Raw genomic sequence first — 20,384 nt, 5'->3', positions numbered from 1 at the left:
AACCACAATATAATATAATAGTCATAATAACACATCTCATGAGTTTCCAAAACAATCTCAACAATTCATCCATAAATTTAACATAACAAAACCTTCATATATTGTCATATTTTCTGTAACATAAAACAGAGGTTTCCAAAACACCCTCAGTAGTCCAATCATAGAAAGTTATAGCAATTCAACCCATCAAAATATAATCATGTTTTCAGCGCAATCACAATCATAACACCAACATAGATTTCATGGCGAACTAATAGTAAACCACTTACCCTCAATCTAAGCCCCAAATGATTAGCAATTCAACCTCCTTCTTGAATTAAAGTATTATTGGACCAAATTCCTAAAACAATATCATATTCAAACTTAAGTCAAATCCTTGAATTCTCGCCCCAACAAACAATTTAACCTATAAAATTCCAAATTACTTACCCAAAGCGTGGTTGAACCAAAACCACCTCAACACTTCCAAATCAACAGGACTTAAAACCTAAACGCAAAATTTTAGGCATCAAACCTAATTTAGAGCATCAATAATCAATATAATCATCATTGAAAATACTTATAATCTTCCATATTTACCAAAACCACCCAAAATTGATCCATAGGACAACAACTCCAAAAGTTTCAAACCTTCGATCAAAAATCAAAATCACAAGATTTAGGCCAGGAGCTTATTGGGCATTAAAGAATCAAACAAGAACAATCCCAAACACCCAAAATCTTATCCCATATATATATATTTTCTTTAAAACCCTAATCCTTTTCCTAGACAAATATACTTGCATCTTTATATGTATATATATATTTAACTTCTTTTCTATCCCATCCATTTTCCCTTTTTTTCCTAAATATATATTTTGCTTTTTACTTCTCAAATTCCAAATTCAAATTAAACCCCCCAAAAAATCCTCTATTAAACAAGGAAATCTTTTGCAAATCTAGCCAAATAAGTATCAATTACCACTAATTGAATAAAAAATTACTTGAGTTAAACTCAATCTTTTCAAGTAAAACAATAGCTTTAAAGATCCAACATACATCCCAAATAATTAGAGATAATTACATTAAATTTTACTTCAAAACTTCGGGACGTTACATTCTTCTCTCCTTAAGAAACTTTCTTCTTTGAAAGTTCTAATTTTGGAAGAGCTCTAGGTACTGTGTCCTCATTTCATCCTCACATTCTAATGTTACCTCCTCAATCTGATCATTCTGCCATAAGATCTTCACTAGTGCTATCTCCCTGTTGCGAAGACTTTCACTTCCCTTGCAAGGATTCAAATTGGCCACTCTTCATAACTTAGATTCTCATTCAGCTGTAAGGGCTCGAAGTCTACCATATGGGATGGATCTGTCACATACTTCCTCAACATTAGGAAGAGAAGGTGGCAAAGCTAAACGATAAGTTACAGGGTCGATTCGCTCCAAGACGTCGAATGGCCCAATGAAACGGGACTTAGATTCCCCTTTCTCCCAAACCTTAGAACACACTTCATAGGTGCTATCTTGAAGAATACTTTCATCAACCTCAAATTCAAGGTCCTTACGCCTAACATTGGCGTAACTTCTCTATCTACTCTATGTTGTTTGCATCAGAGCTCTAATTTTCTACATTGACTCATTTGTAATCCATACTAGCTCAATTCCTAAAAACTCCCACTCATCAACCTCACCCCAACAAATGGGAGACCTAAAACTCTTCCTATACAGGGCTTCAAATGGCGACATACCGATAGTGACCTGATAACTATGATTATAAGCAAACTTCATCAAATGCAGGTGAGAATCCCAACTCCCTGAAATTTCAATGCACATGCGCGCAACATATCTTCCAATGTTTAGTTCAAACGCTCCGCTTGACTATCAGTCTGAGGGTGAAAAGCTGTACTGAAATCTAACCAGGTACTCGACACTGTCTAGAGGCTCTTCCAAAAGCTAGATCTAAAACGAGGGTCTCTGTCAGATACAATAAACACCGAAACCTGATGCTTTGAAATAATGGTAATTGCGGTGATGAGTTATGCATTGCACATGCAAGTTTTCCTAGTAAAACCCAAGTATAAATCTCACTAGGTTTCCTGGTAAGTCTAGGGTCGAACACAGGGACTACTGAGTTACTATGCGTCAATAAAATTGATTCCTTTGTGGTGGCAAAAACAAATAAGTTTGGTTGGTGTTTTATTTAAGTATAAATCATGTGCGATGGATTCGAGAAAAGAGTTGATGAAATCGAGAGTTACAATAAGTATGCGGTGAATGGGTTAAGAAGGGATTTAGCTAACACTTCCTAAGATTGCGTTCAAGTTATGCGATCATGCTATACACACACTACAACATGTCATCTCTCAATGCAAATGTCATAGTTCCTATTTCTAGGGCGCATGCGATGTATACGATAATGTCGATAGGACTTATGTCTAAGCCTCTATTTTTGTCTATGCGATGATGAATGATGCACACATACACAAGGTGACCGCATACTTCATGTCTTATTTCTAGGGTGCATGCGATGCATAATAGCAAACAGAACTTATGTTTAAGTTTCTATCTCTTGCTTAGGCGGTTCTAATCTGACTTTCTCAAGCCTAGATTCTAATCTGACTCTCTCAAGCCTAGATTATTTCTTTAGACTACTCTCTCAAGTTTCTCTAAAGGGTGAATTGACGTATACATAAGACAAGATGATCGCATAAAGTGAAGATCTTAGGTCATGCTCGCTAAGTACTTCTCAACCCATTCGGAAATTTAGCTACTCATGCAAAATGTGAAGAGATTGAACAGATGTTGAGATGAGAATTCCATTTTCTATAAATAAAGTCAGAATACAAAATAACAATGGAAGTAAGGATAAGAATCCGGATAGCAATGTCTTGCTTCCCGTAGCTTTTACACTGTCTCTTTACTCCAACTCTACCCAGAAGAATATCCTTGCTTCCGTAAGTGTTGGCCCTCTGTCTGTTTATAGCGCTTCCATGCAGTCTTTCGAGCTGCCTAGGAATGATCTCTCGGCGTCTTCTTCTCTTCGCTCGCCTCCATCTTCTAAGTATATGAATAACTACAGACTAACGACTATCTATTTTGTGTATGATCTATCTTCTGTATATGGTGAACTCCTTTATCGATGGTGGCCTTTGGTATTTATAGAGCTCAAGGTGAAAAATCTTTTCTCTCTAATGATTGCAATGATGGGAGGTCATTAAATCTTCTTCTGATGTGTCGATTAATGGTCACCGAAAAGTTGAATGTACTTGCTACAGTGTGTCGTTAATGGCTTGTCAACTAAATTCAGATTCGACCATCATCAACTTTCTGTCCCATCATGATTTATTATGCTTTCACCTTGATGCATCGTCTTTATGTGGCCACCTTCCTGAGCAACTTCTCGTGAGCGCTTACGATCGCATGACTTTGCGGTCGCAATCCTTTAATGCGCGTGGACGCCGAATTCCTTGGATTGCAATTTTACTTACGCCAACGCATTTTTCCTACACAAAATAAGTAAATTAGTTGTTTTTATGCGATGGACGCATGCAATCGTAATATTCTCAGTTTACCGCTTTTGGACATGATTTTGTATATTTTTATCGTCGCATTCCCTCATTGTTTTACTTATTTGCACTGTAATAACGTGCATTTCTGCCCGGTATCAAAACCTCGTGCAATCTTACCACCTCTTTCATACACAGTTGCACCCACTTAGTAAAATGAGGGCCTCTATCACTAAAAACGTAGACCTTTCATGAATAAAATGTGCTAGCTTAGTGAGTTTGTCCATTACAACCCATATTACTATATAATCTTTTGCTATTCTTAGTAAGTCCACAATGGAATCCATTGATATATTCTCCCACTTCCATTCTGGCAAACTTAAGGGTTGCAACAAACCTATCGGCTTCTATCTCGAGACTTTCACTTGTTGACACACCAGACATTTACTAACAAAATCTACTACATCCCTTTTCATATCATACCACCAATAATACTATCTGAGGTCCTGATACATCTTGGTGCTGCTAGAATGTATAGAAAAACGAGAGCTATGGGCTTCTGTCAACACTTCATTTTTAAGATTATTGTTTGCAAATACACATAAGCGTCCTTGGTATTGAAGACCATTATCTGGGGATATTGAAAACTCACTATCCCGTCCTATCTCTACTTGGCGAAATTTCTCAACAAGGTAAGGATCACCCCGTTAAGCATCAATAATTCTCTGTCTCAAGGTTGGTTGTATTGTCAACTTTGCCAACTGTGAAATGACTTCCCCAACTACTACTACAATTTAAGCTCATCCAAAATCCTTGCATAGATGAGTCTGTCTAGTAATTAGAGTTGTTGAATGGGCTGTTTTTCTACTTAGAGCATCTGCCACTATATTTGCTTTGCTTGGATGATACAAAATCTCACAATCATAATCCTTCACTAACTCTAGTCATCTGCACTGTCTCATATTTAACTCATTTTGAGTGAAGAAGTACTTTAAAATCTTGTGGTCTGTGAAAATCTGTATTTTTTCTCCGTACAAATAGTGTCTAGATCTTTAAAGCAAAAACCACTATTGCCAACTTCAAATCATGAGTAGGGTAGTTTCGTTCATGATTCGTTAACTACTGAGAGACATAAGCAACCACTTTGCCCTACTGCATCAACACATACCCCAAATCTTTCTTGGAGGCATCACTGTAAATAACGAAAGTCTTGTTGGGTTGTATGTCCTAAAACTTGTAGTTTGTAATCTTTAAACTTATTCTACTTGCAATAAAGTTGTTGTTAAGGTTTATTCAATAAAGTTATCATTGAACATGTAAATTGCACTTGTAGAGCCTAAATTTGATAAACTAAATGAACCTTTGGCTATAGCATGAATACTTCAAATTTATATAGAGACATAAAAGAGGATGAAGTTTGAGTATATAGCCACAACAATATATAAGTATACGGATAAGGTTGAGTACCTTATCCTGGGGACACAATAGATGCGACCCCCTTTGTATTTGATACAAATGATGTAATCTCGAAATCGTTCATGTGGAGACATGCGGGTGGGGCATCCTATGCAAAAGATGTTTGCATAAGAATGGACCATGAAATAGTCACTTTTCTTTATAACACCATTTACTGTTAAAACTCACTTTTCTTTATAACACCATTTACTGTTAAAACTGACTATTTCAACTCGATAATCTAAGGTAACTCGATCTCAATCTAGAGCTAACTATGAACTTTTGTTTATGGATTATCCTTTAATCTACAATGGTGAGAGTGGCTCAATATCGCCACTCAATAAGCCTCCTTTTTTAGGGGTAAGACCAGATAGATAGCTAAGGACCTAGTCCTGCAATATGAAATTCGTTCATACCCGATTCAAAGGGATAATAGATAGGTTGTTCCCTTAAGTACTGAATCCTAGTCTTGAATAAGGGACCTGCCCTATCTATGACTGAGAGGAACTCAATTTATTGGTAGGACCATAAACAAATTGTTCATTAGTGGATCAGTGGATACTTAAGGAGTAAGATGTATTATAGGGGTAAAATGATAATTTTGACTCGTTTATAATTTGAACAGCCTATGAAAGATCGATTTACTGATTATGGTTAAATCAAGTGGACAAAAATATATCTACAGTGAGAAGAGTGCAACTACTGGCCTTTAATGAAGTGTCTCAGTAGTTAACGAACATTGATTAATTCGGATTAAAAGTGTTTAGCCAATTGATCTCAAATTGTTGGAGCTCATGTTCTATAGGTCCATTAGGTCCCTTTACTAGCTCATAAATGGATTAAAACTTAGAATAGTGTGTTGAAAGAATTTGAAATGTTAAAATTTGGATTAGGGTTTGGATTATTATATATGATATAATTTACGTTTAATTATCGAATTAAATGAATTTGGTTGAAAATATTTAAATTTGATTTAAATATTATATGAATAAGGATTCATTTTATGGAATAGGTGTTTTATTATCTAATATTTGATATTAAATTAAATTAATTAAAATTGTTTAATTAATTATTTAAATAAAATTAATTAATTTATATTAATTTTATCTAAAATTAAGTTTGATTTTAATTTTATTAAAATTATTTTAAAATGATTAAAAAAAGAGAAAGTGGGAAATTTCCACATTTACCATTTTCTTCTTTTTTTTTTATTAGTTTTATTAAACACCTAAAATTTCACTAAATCAATTTGATTTTGTGTGAAGTTATGTTAATTTGACTTGCATGATTTTTTCTATAAATAGTGGTTTTTAATTAATTTAAAGACTTCATGCAGATTTAACAAATTGAAGGAAAATTTGGTTCTCTCTTAAATTCTCTCCTACTCTAAAATTCCCCAAAATCCTTCTCAATTTGGGTTCTACCACCCAATTTAAGGCTAAGAGGATAGTAGGGAAGTTCTTGTGGTAGTGTACATCAAGTTTTCAAGAAGAAGTGTGTGGATTGAAGCAATTATGGGATTCTTCAAAGGTGTTACTTCTTTAACCCTGGAAATATGAACTTGCATACTTAAACACTAAAATTGACGTAGTTAGAGTTTTTAAGATCCAAATTACTTCCGCATGTTGAATGTTGACTTTATCAACTCCCTGATCCATTTGGCACTATAAGAACTGGTGCAGAAACTAACTTCTATTTAAGATCCTGAAAACTGTCATCATAAACCTTACTTCAAAAAAAAAAAAAAAAAAAAAACTTCATTTCTGGTCAACTGGGTCAAAGAAGTGGTTATGCGAGAGAAATCCCATACAAATCGATAATAGTAAGCTGCTAACCCCAGAAAACTGTGCACTTCACTAACTGTGGTGGGATGAGGCCAACTAACTACCTCGATCTTTGCAGGGTCCATCGAAACTCCCTCATTCGACACCACATGCTCAAGAAAGGACACCGGCCATAGTCAAAATTCACACTTGAAGAGTTTAGTATACAACTTATTCTCCCCTAATATTCCCAAGACCTTCCTGAGATGTTCCTCATGCACCACTTTTGTCTTGGAATATACCAAAATATCATTAATAAAGACTATCATAATAGTGTCAAGAAAATTCTTGAACACTATGTTCATCATATCCATGAATACACCAAAAGCATTGGTCAAGCCAAATGACATCACAATGAACTCGTAATGCCCATATCTAGAATGGAATACAGTCTTAGGAATGTCACTGTCTTTTATCCTCAACTGATGATACACTGAACGTAAATCGATCTTCGAGAAAATTATAGCCCCTTGTAACTGGTCGAACAGATCATCAATCTTGGGGAGAGGATATTTGTTCTTGATGGTTACCTTGTTTAACTCTCTATAGTCTATGCATAGGCGTAACGAACCATCCTTTTTCTACATGAACAAGATTGGCGCACCCCATGGTGACACACTCAGATGTATGAAACCCTTTAAAGCAACTCTTGCAACGGGGTCTTAAGCTCTTTCAGTTCTGTTGGAGCCATTCTATAAGAAGCTTTAGATATTGAAATAGTGTCTTGTTCTAACTCAATAGTGAAGTCTATCTCTATGTACGGTGGTGATAACTTGTAAGAATACAAGTTATTGTAGCCTTTTACTTAGAATAATGAGACTAAATATGTTGAATATGTGTTGATAATACTAAGAATTCATGCTTAGAATTATACTTGCATTGAACTACACTTGAAATCCCTATTGACCACATATCATGAGTTAACTCGCGTCGAAGTGTTATATTTTGCAGATGATCACAGGATTTGCAGTTGATCACATGATCTGTCCGCATATGCCGAGCTTTCACCCGATGAAGGAATATTTGATTGCATGCCTTGGGATCTCTGACTCAGTTCGAGAGGATCTTCTACCACAACTTCAGAATGTTAACCATGATAGCAGTGCTTATATTCTCACCTACCAAGTCAGAGATGACGACTAATTAGAGTGAGGGACTCAAGGCTGTCAGCGCATGGCTCTATAAAAGAGCCTTGATGCCCATGAAGAGGAGTTCTGGATTTTGTTTGAGTTATGCCCTTAGACAGAATACTTGGACCACAAGAAAGAGCACATTCGAGAATACTTCTGAGAATTTTCCACTTTCATATTTCCCTCCGACTTACCACCGAAAAACTCGCCGGAGCAAGTGCTTGAGAGAGCCTTCTCCACCTCACACTAGCATTAGTCACCAGCAACCTTAGCACTTCATCAGTTTGAAGCAAGATATTGCTGAAAACTACACTTCCATAACTTACTTCTTGTCTTCATTTTTGTATTACATTTTGACATTACGATATTAGCTCATTATGTAATCAACATTTCTATTTCTATATATATATATATATAATCATGACTACCTTTATCACATTCGCTATGTTTATCATTTCTTCTTTCCTCACCATGGGTAACTAATTTCCACGGGGTAAGAGGGAAGTTTAATACCATGAGCTAAGTTTAGTCCTTGAAGGTTAGTCTTGTTTGCTTAGTGCATGATTAAGTGAAGGCTTGCCTATGATCACTCATAGAGTCAAGTAGCTATAACTAACTGCCCGAGAGGGTAAGTAGTTGTGGAACTCACTAAGAAAAATAAGAAGTGTTTCTAGAGATAGAAATAATTTTATGCTTAATGCAACATCATTCATGCATCATAGAGATATGACAAATGTGTCTGGCCACCGAGAGGTGTGCGATGAACGGATGTAGAGAGCCTGGATTACCCGTAACACTAAACTTAGGAACTTGGTATTGACTTTCCCCAACCTTGCTTTCTCCATTCATTCTTACTCCAAGTTGAAGCTGCTGTTTTCTAAAAAATTATCAAGACTAGTCTTAAATTGCTCATTGCTTGTCTAGTTAGTTTCATCACATAATGAATGGTCGCATTTTTTTTAGTTATTTTTCTCCACTGTGATTCATTTAACTTTCACCGCAAACACATTAGCATTACACACATTTTAGTTACAAGTCCTTGTGCTCGACCTTGGTTTTCACCAAAAAGCTTGTACCTTGTTTATAATAAAACATAGGAAAACTTGAGATAATCACATAGCATACATACAGCTTGGCGCATAGTTTTTCTTAGTGCAGAGTCATTCCTAAGTTCACGCACGAACATCAAGATAAATTTCCACACAAAAAGTATTTGGTGCCGTTACCGGGGACATGACAACTAATTTTGTTTGTTTTTGTAGGCACCCCTTTGATCTTAGGTGTATTGTTCGCTTGAGCGATCAAGCTACAGTCAGTATATGAGTGAGGGTATAACACCTGGATTCGATAGTTACCCAGAGATCTAATGGACAATTCATCGTAAAGCCAGAAACAACAAAAACCAAAGAAGGAACCAGTAGAGGAACATGGCCAACAAACAGAACAATGACCCTGAAGGGGGGAATGGTTTATACTGACAGGGGCAACCAAAACCAATTTTACTGGCTAATGACTACAATATACCTATGTGGAATTATAGAACCTCGAAATTGTACGATTTCTCTCCAGGTATCATGCGGCCACTAATTGATGGGAACGTTCGATTTGAGATAAAGGCAGTAATGTTACAAATGATCCAAACTGTAGGGCAGTTTGGAGGGGCTCCTGGAGAAGATCCTCATGCCCATCTAACTAGCTTTGTGGAAATGTGCAACACATTCGTTATTTCTGGCATGACACTAGAAGTGATTGGGCTTTCACTCTTTCCTTACACTTTCAAAGACAAGGCCAAGCAATGGGCCTGTTCCTTAGAGCCTAATGAAATCATTTCATGGGACTAGCTGGTTGAAAGATTTATGCAGAAATTCTTTCCACTGACCGTCAACACAAGGAGGCAGCGAGACGTTGTTACCTTTGAATAACATGATTCTGAGACCTTGTGTGATGTCTAGCCCAGGTTGAAGTGCCTCGTTCGTAATTGCCTGCATAACGTCCTATTTGACTGCATCCAAATGGTAAATTTCTATAACATACTAAGCCAAGCTTTGCAGTCAGCAACCGATGCACCACTGTGAGTGGGTTCATGGAAAGGACATATACAGAAGCTAAGGAAATTCTAGACAGGATCTCAAGGAACACCGACGAATGGATAGATAATGGGTATGGCAATGAGAATTATGATAAACAGAAAATGGATGGTGCATTGATTGAGTAGGATACGGTAGCAACATTGGCTGCCTAGATGGCTCAAGTCATTTCTCTTCTGTAGTCTATGGCTATTAATCAAGGTGTGTTGAGCACCAACTCTATTCAACTTAATGCGCTAAATCAAGTCGCTGCTGTAAGTTGCATGTAATGCGAGGAACCTCACTCTTGTGGGGTATGCCTACAAAATCCTCAGGTAATTTATTCAATTTACAACAACCCATTCAGTAAGACATACAATCCGGTTTGGAGGAATCAACCCAATTTCTCTTAGGGAGGAAACCAGAAAAAATCTGAGTAGTAAATGCACCTTCACAGCAAGCGCATAGAGGAAACCCTCCAGAATCCCATTAGCACAGTTAAAGCCATCAACCTACCTACAACTGTTCCCATCATGCGTTGATTTTCAATGCATCATCATCCTTAGAGACTCTTTTGAAAGGATATATCCAAAAAAATGATGCGCTGATTCAGATCCAAGTGTCTTCAATTTAAAATCTTGAAGTTCAATTAGGATAGATTGCCAGGGAATTGAAAAACAGATCGCCAGACACCCTACCAAGTAACACCGAAGCCCTTTGCAGCAATGATAAGAGTAATGTCAAGCAATGACACTGCAAAGTGGAAGGAAAATGGCTAACTCAACAGCAGACTCCCAAGACTTTAGAAAAGTAACACCACCTACTTCATTAATACCAGAAAATTTAACTTCTACAACCTCAATCAATTCCAAAAAGCTTGAATCAACTAACAATCTTCCTAGTAATACTACTCAAACTTTCAACAAACGACCAGTAACACCAAACTCTTCTTACGAAGAAGCCTCATCATCATCAAATCTAGAGCCCTTATTGTAGGATGCTGCTACAATGAGAGTGAAAATCAAAGCAAGCGAGGTATTGCCTGCATCGTCACCATTCCCCAACAAACTGAAAAAGAAGGATGAAAACCATCAGTTCAAGAGATTTCTAAACGTCCTTAAGTAGCTTAATATCAACATTCCTCTCGTGGAATCTCTTGAACAGATGCCCAACTATGTAAAATTCCTGAAAGACATATTGTCAAAGAAGCAAAGGTTGAGAGAATTTGAAATAGTTGTGTTGACTCAAGAATGCGCGTTGTTTAAAAACACCCTCCCAACAAAGATGAAAGACCCAGGAAGTTTTACTTTGCCCTATTTTATTGGCGGAATGGATGTTGGCCATGCATTATGCAATCTCGGTGCAAGCATTAAGTTGGTGCCACTATTGATCTTTAAGAAGCTACGAATTGGTGAGGCCAAGCCCACAACTATAATCCTATAGCTGGCGGATAGATCCATAACGTATCCAGAGGGACAGATTGAGAATGTGATCGTTAAGGTTGATAAGTTCATCTTAGCCACAGACTTCATCATTCTGGATTATGAGGCTGACAAAGAAATTATAGTCATCCTTGAACGCCCATTCTTATCAATGGGGCATGCATTGATTGATGCATAGAAAGAAGAGTTGATTTGGGAATGAGTTGCTGGGAAGTGTTTGAAGAAGAATTGAGAAAAGAAGAAGAATTGGCGATGGAAGAGGTTGTCAACGCCGTGACTATGTCTGACCCAATCTTTGAATCCTTGAATTTAGATAAACAAAAAGCAGTAAAAATTAAGCCGTCAGTAGAAGAGCCCTCTATATTAGAGTTCAAGGCCTTGCTCACCTCAAGTATGCCTATCTTGGGATAATGACACTTTGCCTGTCATTATCTCCTATGCATTGAATGCCGACGATGAGGTGTCCCTGTTATAAGTCTTGAAGAAGTACACTAAGGCCATAGAATGGACATTGGTAGACATTCGGGGGATCAACTCCTTGTATTACATGTACAAAATCAGGCTGAAAGAGGGAAAATAAGGCTTAATGGAAAGGTAACGCAAGTTAAACCCAACCATGCACGAAGTAGTGAAAAAGGAGATAATCAAGTGGCTTGATCCAAGAGTCATTTACCCTATCTCCTACAACAGCTGGGTGAGCTTGGTTCAGTGCGTGCCTAATAAAGGTGGAATGATGGTAATTGTAAACAGTAAAAATGAGTTGATCTCCACCTGAACTACCACAGACTGGCGTATATGCATGGATTACCACAAACTTAACCAGAGACAAATAAGGATCATTTCTCTATATTGTTCATCGATCAAATGCTAGATGGATTGAGGAAAAATGAATTCTTTTTCTTTCTGTACAGGTACTCTGGGTACAACAAGATAGCCATAGCACCCGAAGATCAAGAGAAGACAACTTTCACCTGTCCCTTCGGCACTTTTGCCTCTCAACGCATGTCCTTCGGGCTCTACAATGCATTGAGAATGTTCTAGTGTTGCATGATGGAAATATTTGTAGAGTTCCTGGAACAGTCGGTGAAAGTATTTATGGATGACTTCTCTGTTTTTGGTAATTTATATAGTGTCTGCCTTACCAAATTGAAAAATGTGCTGAAGAAATGCAAAGAAACCATTCTGGTCCTCAATTGGGAGAAGTTTCACTTCATGGTCACTGAGGGCATAGTGTTGGGCCATAAGTTTTCCAAGCCAGGCCTGGAGGTGGATCAGGTGAAAATTGACATGATTGCCAAACTACCAGCACTAGTGAATGTGAAGACGTTAAGAAGATTTTTAGGCCATGCAAGATTCTACAGGAGATTCATTAAAGGTTTCTCCCAAATTTCTCGACCTTTAAGCACGCTCCTTGAGGCAACTATTCCTTATGATTTTGACAATGCTTACATTTATGTATTCAACACGCTAAGAGATTCGTTAATCTCTATGCTCGTCCTAGTGGTGTCGGATTGGATGCAACCCTTTGAACTCATGTGTGATGCAAGAAACTATGCAGTAGGAGCAGAGTTGGGTTAATGCAAAGACAGAATCCTTCTTCCTATCTTTTATGCCAGCAAGACCCTTAACGATGCCCAAGAAAACTATATAACTATGTAGAAGGAAATGTTAGCTGTGGTATTCACTGTAGCAAAATTCAGAGCATACCTAGTGGGCTTTAAGGTAGTCATATACATTGATCATTCTGAGATCATATATTTGATGGTGAAGAAGGATGTGAAACCCAGGTTGATTATATGGGTGTTGCTTCTTCAAAAGTGATTTGAAGATTAAGGATAGGAAGGGGACGGAGAACCAAGTTGCTGATCACTTGTCATGGTTGGAGAACATTGAAATTCAGAAGAAGGAGAAGGAGATAGAGGGTTGATTTTCGAATGAAAAACCGATGACTTTGAATGTCAGGCCCCTAGTACGTCGATCTAGTTAACTACCTAGTTTGCTGCTAGATGCCAGAGGACTATAATTTTCAACGGAGGAAAAAACTTATACATGAATCCAGATTTTATTGTTGGTATGACCCATTTCTGTATTGTCTAATACGTGATCATATCCTACAAAGATGCATTCCAAAATCAGAAGTTCAGAGCATCTTAGGACAATGTCTTAAGTCCCTGTATGAAGGATATTTTGGGTGGCAGGGGATTGCTGCAAAGGTCCTCCAGAATGGCTATTTCTAGCGAACTTTGCTTAAGGATGCCCGAGCCCATGTGGTAAGTTGTGATCAATGTCAAAGGACGGGAAACATATTGAACAAGAATGAGATGTCGTTGACTTCAATCCTAGAAGTAGAGTTATTTGATGTGTAGAGCACAGATTTCATGGGTCTCTTCCCTTCCTCTGTTGGACATCAGTACATCTTGGTTGCAGTTGACTATGCCTCCAAGTGGGTGGAGGCCATTTCCTGCTCAGAATTATGCGGCCACTATGGCCAAATTTCTAAAGCATAATATCTCCTCCCACTTTGGGATGACGTGCGTTGATTAGTGATGAAGGTACTCATTTTATTAACTAAATCATTTCTAAATTTCTTTTCAAATTTAATGTCAAACACAAGGTTGCGACTGCTTATCACTTGTAGACCAACGGTCAAGCGGAAGTTTCAAACAGGGAGATCAAGTCCATCTTGAAAAAGGTGGTAAACACCTCTAGGAAGGACTGGACGCAATGATTAGATAAGGCTCTTTGGGCCTACAAAATTGCGTACAAGATATAGATCGACATGTCCTCGAATGCATTGGTGTATGAGAAGGCATGCCATCTCTCTTTGGAACTTGAACACAAGGCATAATAGGCCCTGAAAAGTTGAACCTCAACTTAGCAAGTACAGGAAATGCGAGGAAGCTTCAGCTGAACGAACTTGCATAATGAAGACTCACCACATACAAAAATGCAAATCATTATAAGGAGCGGACGAAGCGATGACATGACAGTAAAATCTGTAAGAAGGATTTGGCTGTGGGTTAACATATGTTATTGTTTAACTCTTCTCTTCATCTCTTTCTAGGGAAGTTCAAATCGAGGTGGTCGGGTCCATTCATTACGAGAAATCTTTCTTCATGGAGCAGTGGAGTTGATAAATGAAGATGGAAGCAACATTTTCAAGGTCAATGGACAATAAGTGAGCCTTATTATGGAGGCTCTGTTGATTGGGACAAGAATCCATTGACGTAAGCGAGCAAGCTTGATTGCCTGCATTGAGAAGTCCCTGTGGTGGTGACTTCGGCCCAACTTTTCCAGGGACGTCTTCCTTTACTCTGCTTTCCTAGATTAACTTCTTGATTTGATTTGTTTGGTTATTGTTATTTTGAATTTCTACTTTAACTTCTTGACTTTGACTTAATTGAAATGATTTTTTTATGCAATGAGTGGTGTATGATGCGATTTCTTCATCTGTGCGTTTAAGTAGAATAGTCAATGATGACTTAGAGTCAATCAAGCTTAATGAATCTGGAATGAAATGTGTTAGGTTTCTGTCGGTTCAATTCTCGAGGGCAATACAATGCACCATCAGAGGAAACATTTTTTCCTCTAGCCTATATTTCATGAAATTTCAGAAAATGGTGTTGCTTCCCTTGACGTTTGCAGTCCCAATTCTACAAGAAACCCTTCCCATTCATTCTCACTCTTTCTATCGTTTTCATCCTGTTTTCAAGCCTAAACTCTCTCTAGCCCTCTTGTTTCTATTATCTCCGATCAATTCTCTAATAATGATTTTATCCTTTCTTCTCCAAAATCTAGTGGAATCCATGGCTTCCCAAGATACAAATAGCCAAAAGCCCATTTTTGAGATCATTGAAAGTCATCTTTCCCAGTCGAAAACTTTTGCTTTGTTAACAAAAAATCCCATTTCAATGAGGGAAGCAGCTTTCCTTATTGCTAGTCGGCGAGCTCTCGCTCAGCAGAGGACCACTCAACCATCCATCCGTTCTAAGGCCACTCTCTATAAACCCACCTCATCCTCAACTATCTCAACCTTATCGTTTAGTCGAGAGGAATAGTGCAAGGAGGATGTCCTTACCAGCAGCCCTGTGCTGGTCGCACCGACACTTTTCTCTACAAACGAGCTTCAGAGAAAGGACGACAGTGAAGTGTTTGGTATCATTTTAAGCACCATTGAAAGAGATGGTGGCTTGGTGGAAGCTGGAGTGGTCAATCAACCAATGAAGCAAGAAGAAGGCCTGACTGGAGTAGTGATGGTGTCACCGCAAGGGTCAGCTCTTGTGGCAAGGACCCTAAGGGGAAAGCGTCAGTGGACCTCAATGATGGACCTATCAAGCCTGTTGTGGAGGAACTGTCAGCAAAGAAGAAGGAGGAAAAGAAGAAGGAAAAGGAGAAGATGGAAAAGGAAGAAAATAATAAGAAAAAGGAAGAGAAGAGGAAGAGGAAGGAGAAGAAACGTTGACGTAAGGATGGGTGCGAGATGGTAGAGGAGCAGTCCACCACTGTGAGGGTGGAAGAACTGTTGATGATGAATTCTACTGAGCCAACATCACAAACTGGAGTAGAGCTCCCACGAGAAAGGGTGGTCACATCTGAGGCCAAGCCCAATGAGAATGAACAAGACGAGGATGAGACAGTAGAACCCTTCATCTGAAGGTCAGGCAGTGTTGAAGCAAAAGAAGTTGCTACTAGACCAAAGATAGTTGAACAAGTGATCAACCCTGGGGTCACCACAACCGTGTCTTTTATGGACCAGACTCATGCACGGCTAGCTGAGTGCATTGAAATTGAGAAAAAGAGGAAGGCCAAGCTTAAGGAAAAAGCCAACTAAATCATTGCCTCCGGTGATTTGGCAAGGAGGTTACATCAAGAGGAGGTCCACTGTGACTTTACGGTGAGAGAACAAGAGTTGAAATGAAAGAAGGCGAAAGATGAGCGCATCACGGTTGTTACTGATGCGATGATTTGAGAAATGGAAGAAGAGGAGGAAGAAGAAATTAAGAGAAGAGAAGTGAAGGAGGCGCAAACGAAGGAAAAGATTATGCATCGAAAGGAAGAGAAAAGGCTCGAACAAGAGCAATGTGAGAAAGAAAAACGAGAAGAGGAGAGAAAGAAGAAAAGAGTTGGGCGTGTAGTTTTTGAGTGCCCAAAGGACACAAAAGCCCAGGCAAATTTCCCACCAAATAGGGTTGGCAAAATTCCCCACGGGGCCTTTGATGTCGGGCAGAAATGCACGTCATTATAGGCCTTTTATTTAGAATTATGAGGGCTGTTAAGTAGAAGATGCGGCGGTTATACTCAGGATTCATGAGAAAATGAGCTTGCGTCGATCGACATTAAGAATCTCGGCTAACCCACTTTTATGCATTATTATGCTTTCAATTGTCTATTTTTGTAGCTAACGCAGGAAGCGATCACATGTGCGCAAGCCAAGCTATCGCAAAGACGATCGCATGCGGGGAGTCTCTCCATTGCAGAGGTGAATGCATACATTCGACGCATGGATGTTGCGGCCATTAATCGTGTGCTGATAATGGGCAGAAGTGCACGTTATTACAACGCAAAAATATAAAACAATGCAGGATTTCGACGATAGAAATATATAATATTGCGTCCAAAAGCATTAAGTTTGCAACATTGCGATCGCATGCATCCATCGCATTAAAACAACTAACTTATGTATTTTATGCAGGAAAATGTGTTGACGCAAGGCAAAATTACGATCCAAGGAAATTAGCTTCTGAGCGCATAAGAGATTGGGACTGCAAGGCTTTGCGATCGTTTGCGTTTGTGAAATTCTGCTCAAGAAGGTGGTCGCATAGAGCCGGCTCATCAAGTTGGGTGCATCTGGGTGAAAGCTTAATAAATCACGATGGGACAGAAAGCTGATGACGGTCGATTCCAAATTAAGTTGACAAACCGTTAACGAAACTGTACCAAGTACGCTCAACTTTTCAGTGACAAATATTCGGCACATCAGACAGAGAATTAATGACATCCCATCAGTGCAATCATTCGAGAGAAAAATTTCTTCACCCTGAAGCTCTATAAATATGGAAGGCCACCTTCGTTTAAGGAGTTTGGATAGTGGGGTTCTACTCCTCAGACTTTAGAGTCCTTCTCCTCTTATACTTAGAGTTTACATACTTAGAAGGCGGAAGCGAGCGAAGGGAGATTATGCCGAGTGTACGTCCTAGTGAACTTGGAAGAGTATTGGGAAGCGTAGAAAACAGAGAGAGGGTCAACTCTTGCGGAAGTAAGAACATCTTTTGGGCAGAATAGAGATAACTAAGTGTAAAAGCCTTAAGAAGCAAGATATTGCTACCAGGTTCTCTACCATTATTTTTTCATTGCCATTTTGTATTCTGAACTTATTTATAAAAATGGAAATTACATCTTTATATCTGTCCACTCTCTTTACATTACGCATGAGTAGCTAAATCTGTTGAATGGGTTGAGAAGCACTTAGCTAGCATAACCTAGGATCTTCACTTTATGCGATCATCTTGTATTATGTATGTGTCATTCGTCCTCTAGAGATACTCGGAAGGGTAGTCTAAGGATAGAATCTAGGCTTGGAAAAGTCAGATTAGAATCTAGGCTCGGGAGAGTCAGATTAGAACTGTATAATAAAGAGATAGAAGCTTAGGAATCCTAGGTTATGCTTTGCATCGCACTCTAGTGATAGGATATGATTGTATGCGGTCACCTTGTTCCTATGTGCATCTTTCATCATCGCATAAGCAAGAAGTAGAGACTTAGGAATAAGCTCTATAGACATCATCGCATACATCGCATGCGTTCTAAACTAGGAGCCATTGCATTTGCATTGGTAAATGAATTGTTGTTGCATGAGTGTAGCATGATCGCATAGCTTGAACGCATCCTCAGAAAACGCTAGCTAAAGGCCTTCTCAACCCGTTCCTCCGCATACTCATCGTATCTTTCGCATAATTACTCTTTTCTCAAATCCGCCGCATACACTTTATACCTTAAACAACAAACCAACCAACACATTAATTTAATTGTCACCGCAAGGTAATCCAAATTTACCCTCGCATACTGTTTTCCTTAGTCCCTGTGTTCAACCCTGTGCTTACCAGGCAATTCAGTAGGATTTATACTTGGATCTTGCTGAGAAAACTTGCTTGCACAACACATATTCCTCCATTGCATTCTACACCATTATTTCATCGCATTAAAAACGCATCAAGTTTTTGGTGTCGTTGTCGGGGACTACGACAATACATTGTGCTAAGGGTAATTTTTTTTAATTTTCTTTGCAGTTTTCAATCTCTGGTGAATTACGACCCAGAGATTGAAAGAACGTTCCGACGAAGATTGAGAAACAACTACCACCAACAAATAGACAGAACTCTAAGAATGGCGGAACAACCGGAAGAGAGGGCCACAAATGCAAATAATATAATGGCCAACCCTATCCTCCTGGTGAATGACCGCAATAAACCCATTCGGGACTATGCATCACCCAACCTATATGATTTTCCCCAGGAATCATGAGGCCAGCTCTAGACGGATCGAGGTTTGAAATGAAACCGATTATGTTGTAGATGATTCAAATGACTGGACAGTTTGGTGGCAGGCAAGGCGAGGATCTGCACGCCCATCTCCGGAGTTTCATTGAAATCTATAACACTTTGTGTTCCCGAATATCTCTACTGAGGAGATTCAACCAATGTTATTCCCATTTTCCTTATGCGATCAAGCAAGGAAATGGGCTTATTCTCTCGAACCAGGGGAGATAACATCGTGGGAACAAGTAGTTGAGAAGTTCATGAAGAAATACTTCCCTCCAACGAAGAACGCAAGAAGGAGGAAGTTAATTACGAATTTTAAACAAGAAATTGACAAATTGCTCAGTGACGCCTGGGCGAGGTTTAAGAGGCTGGTAAGAGATTGCCCACATAATAGCTTACCAGATTGCTTACAGATGGAGATTTTCTACCACGGACTGAACCCTGCATCGCAGATGGCTGCCAACATGGCAGCAGCTGGTGGTCTGCTTGATAAAACTTATGACGAGGCGAAAAATATACTCGATCGTATTTTCAAAAATCACGAGGATTGGCGAGAAAACGATCAAAGATTAAGAATTAAAGACAGTGACGCGAACAATGGGGCTATCACATCCTTACAAACCCAAATGAATGCGATGATGAGTTCAATACAAGGTATCACAATCAATAGCACGGGAACGCAAAAAGGGCAGGTCAACGCAATTGCTCAAATGACCATGAGTTGTGTCATCTGTGGAGAAGCACATTCGATTGAATAATGCCCAAGGAATCCACAGTAAATATGCTTCATAAAGAATAACCTTTTCTCTGATACGTACAACCCTGGGTGGAGAAACCTCCCTAACTTCACGTGGAAGAATCAACAGCAAAATTTTCAACCTATGGCACAAAAAGAAGGGCCATAAGGATTTTTCTCGCGAACAAACGGTCAAACGCAAAACCAAGCCAACAGTTCGCAGGCGCCGCAATCTTCATCCTTGGAGTGTTTTCTAAAGCAATATATTGAAAAAAATTAATCAGTGCTTCAGAATCAAGCGACGTCCATCCGCAATCTTGAAGTTCAGATGGGACAGATTGCGGGCGAACTCAAAAATAGACCGCAAGGAGCACTGCCGAGCTCAACTGAGCTCCCTCGCAACTCTAGGGGTATCGAAAAGGAACAATGCTTAGCATTCTCCTTACTAAGCGAAAAAATGACAGTGGAAGTAGGGGAAGAACCCACCATAACCAACTCGAATGTGGTGACAACCGGAGGCCCGTTGACATATGATTCAGAAGAGCCCGAGAAGATGAACCCAGAAGTTGCATCCACCTTCAAGCCTCTAGAACACGAGACAGAAGAAGTATAGCCACCAAAAACTTGATGCGTTATTTTATGATGTGGAGTTATGGATGAAATGCGGTGATGAAATTGCATTGAGCACTCAAGTTTTCTCAGTGGA

The 20,384-nt window shown here is 38.9% G+C and overlaps 1 non-coding gene across 1 annotated transcript; it reads right to left on the bottom strand.

The window, feature by feature from the left end:
• Positions 1 to 19,232: 19,232 nt before the first annotated feature.
• On the bottom strand, positions 19,233 to 19,339 carry LOC120068651 (small nucleolar RNA R71). Its single transcript, XR_005479287.1, has one exon. It is a non-coding gene; the product is annotated as a small nucleolar RNA R71 (small nucleolar RNA).
• Positions 19,340 to 20,384: the final 1,045 nt, after the last annotated feature.

Source organism: Benincasa hispida, chromosome 12 (assembly GCF_027475165.1).
Source record: "Benincasa hispida cultivar pf3 chromosome 12, pf3_genome.v1.1, whole genome shotgun sequence".
Classification (NCBI taxonomy): Eukaryota; Viridiplantae; Streptophyta; class Magnoliopsida; order Cucurbitales; family Cucurbitaceae; genus Benincasa; species Benincasa hispida.
Note: the sequence above shows the minus strand (reverse complement) of the source record. Positions and strands in the feature narration are given on the sequence as shown.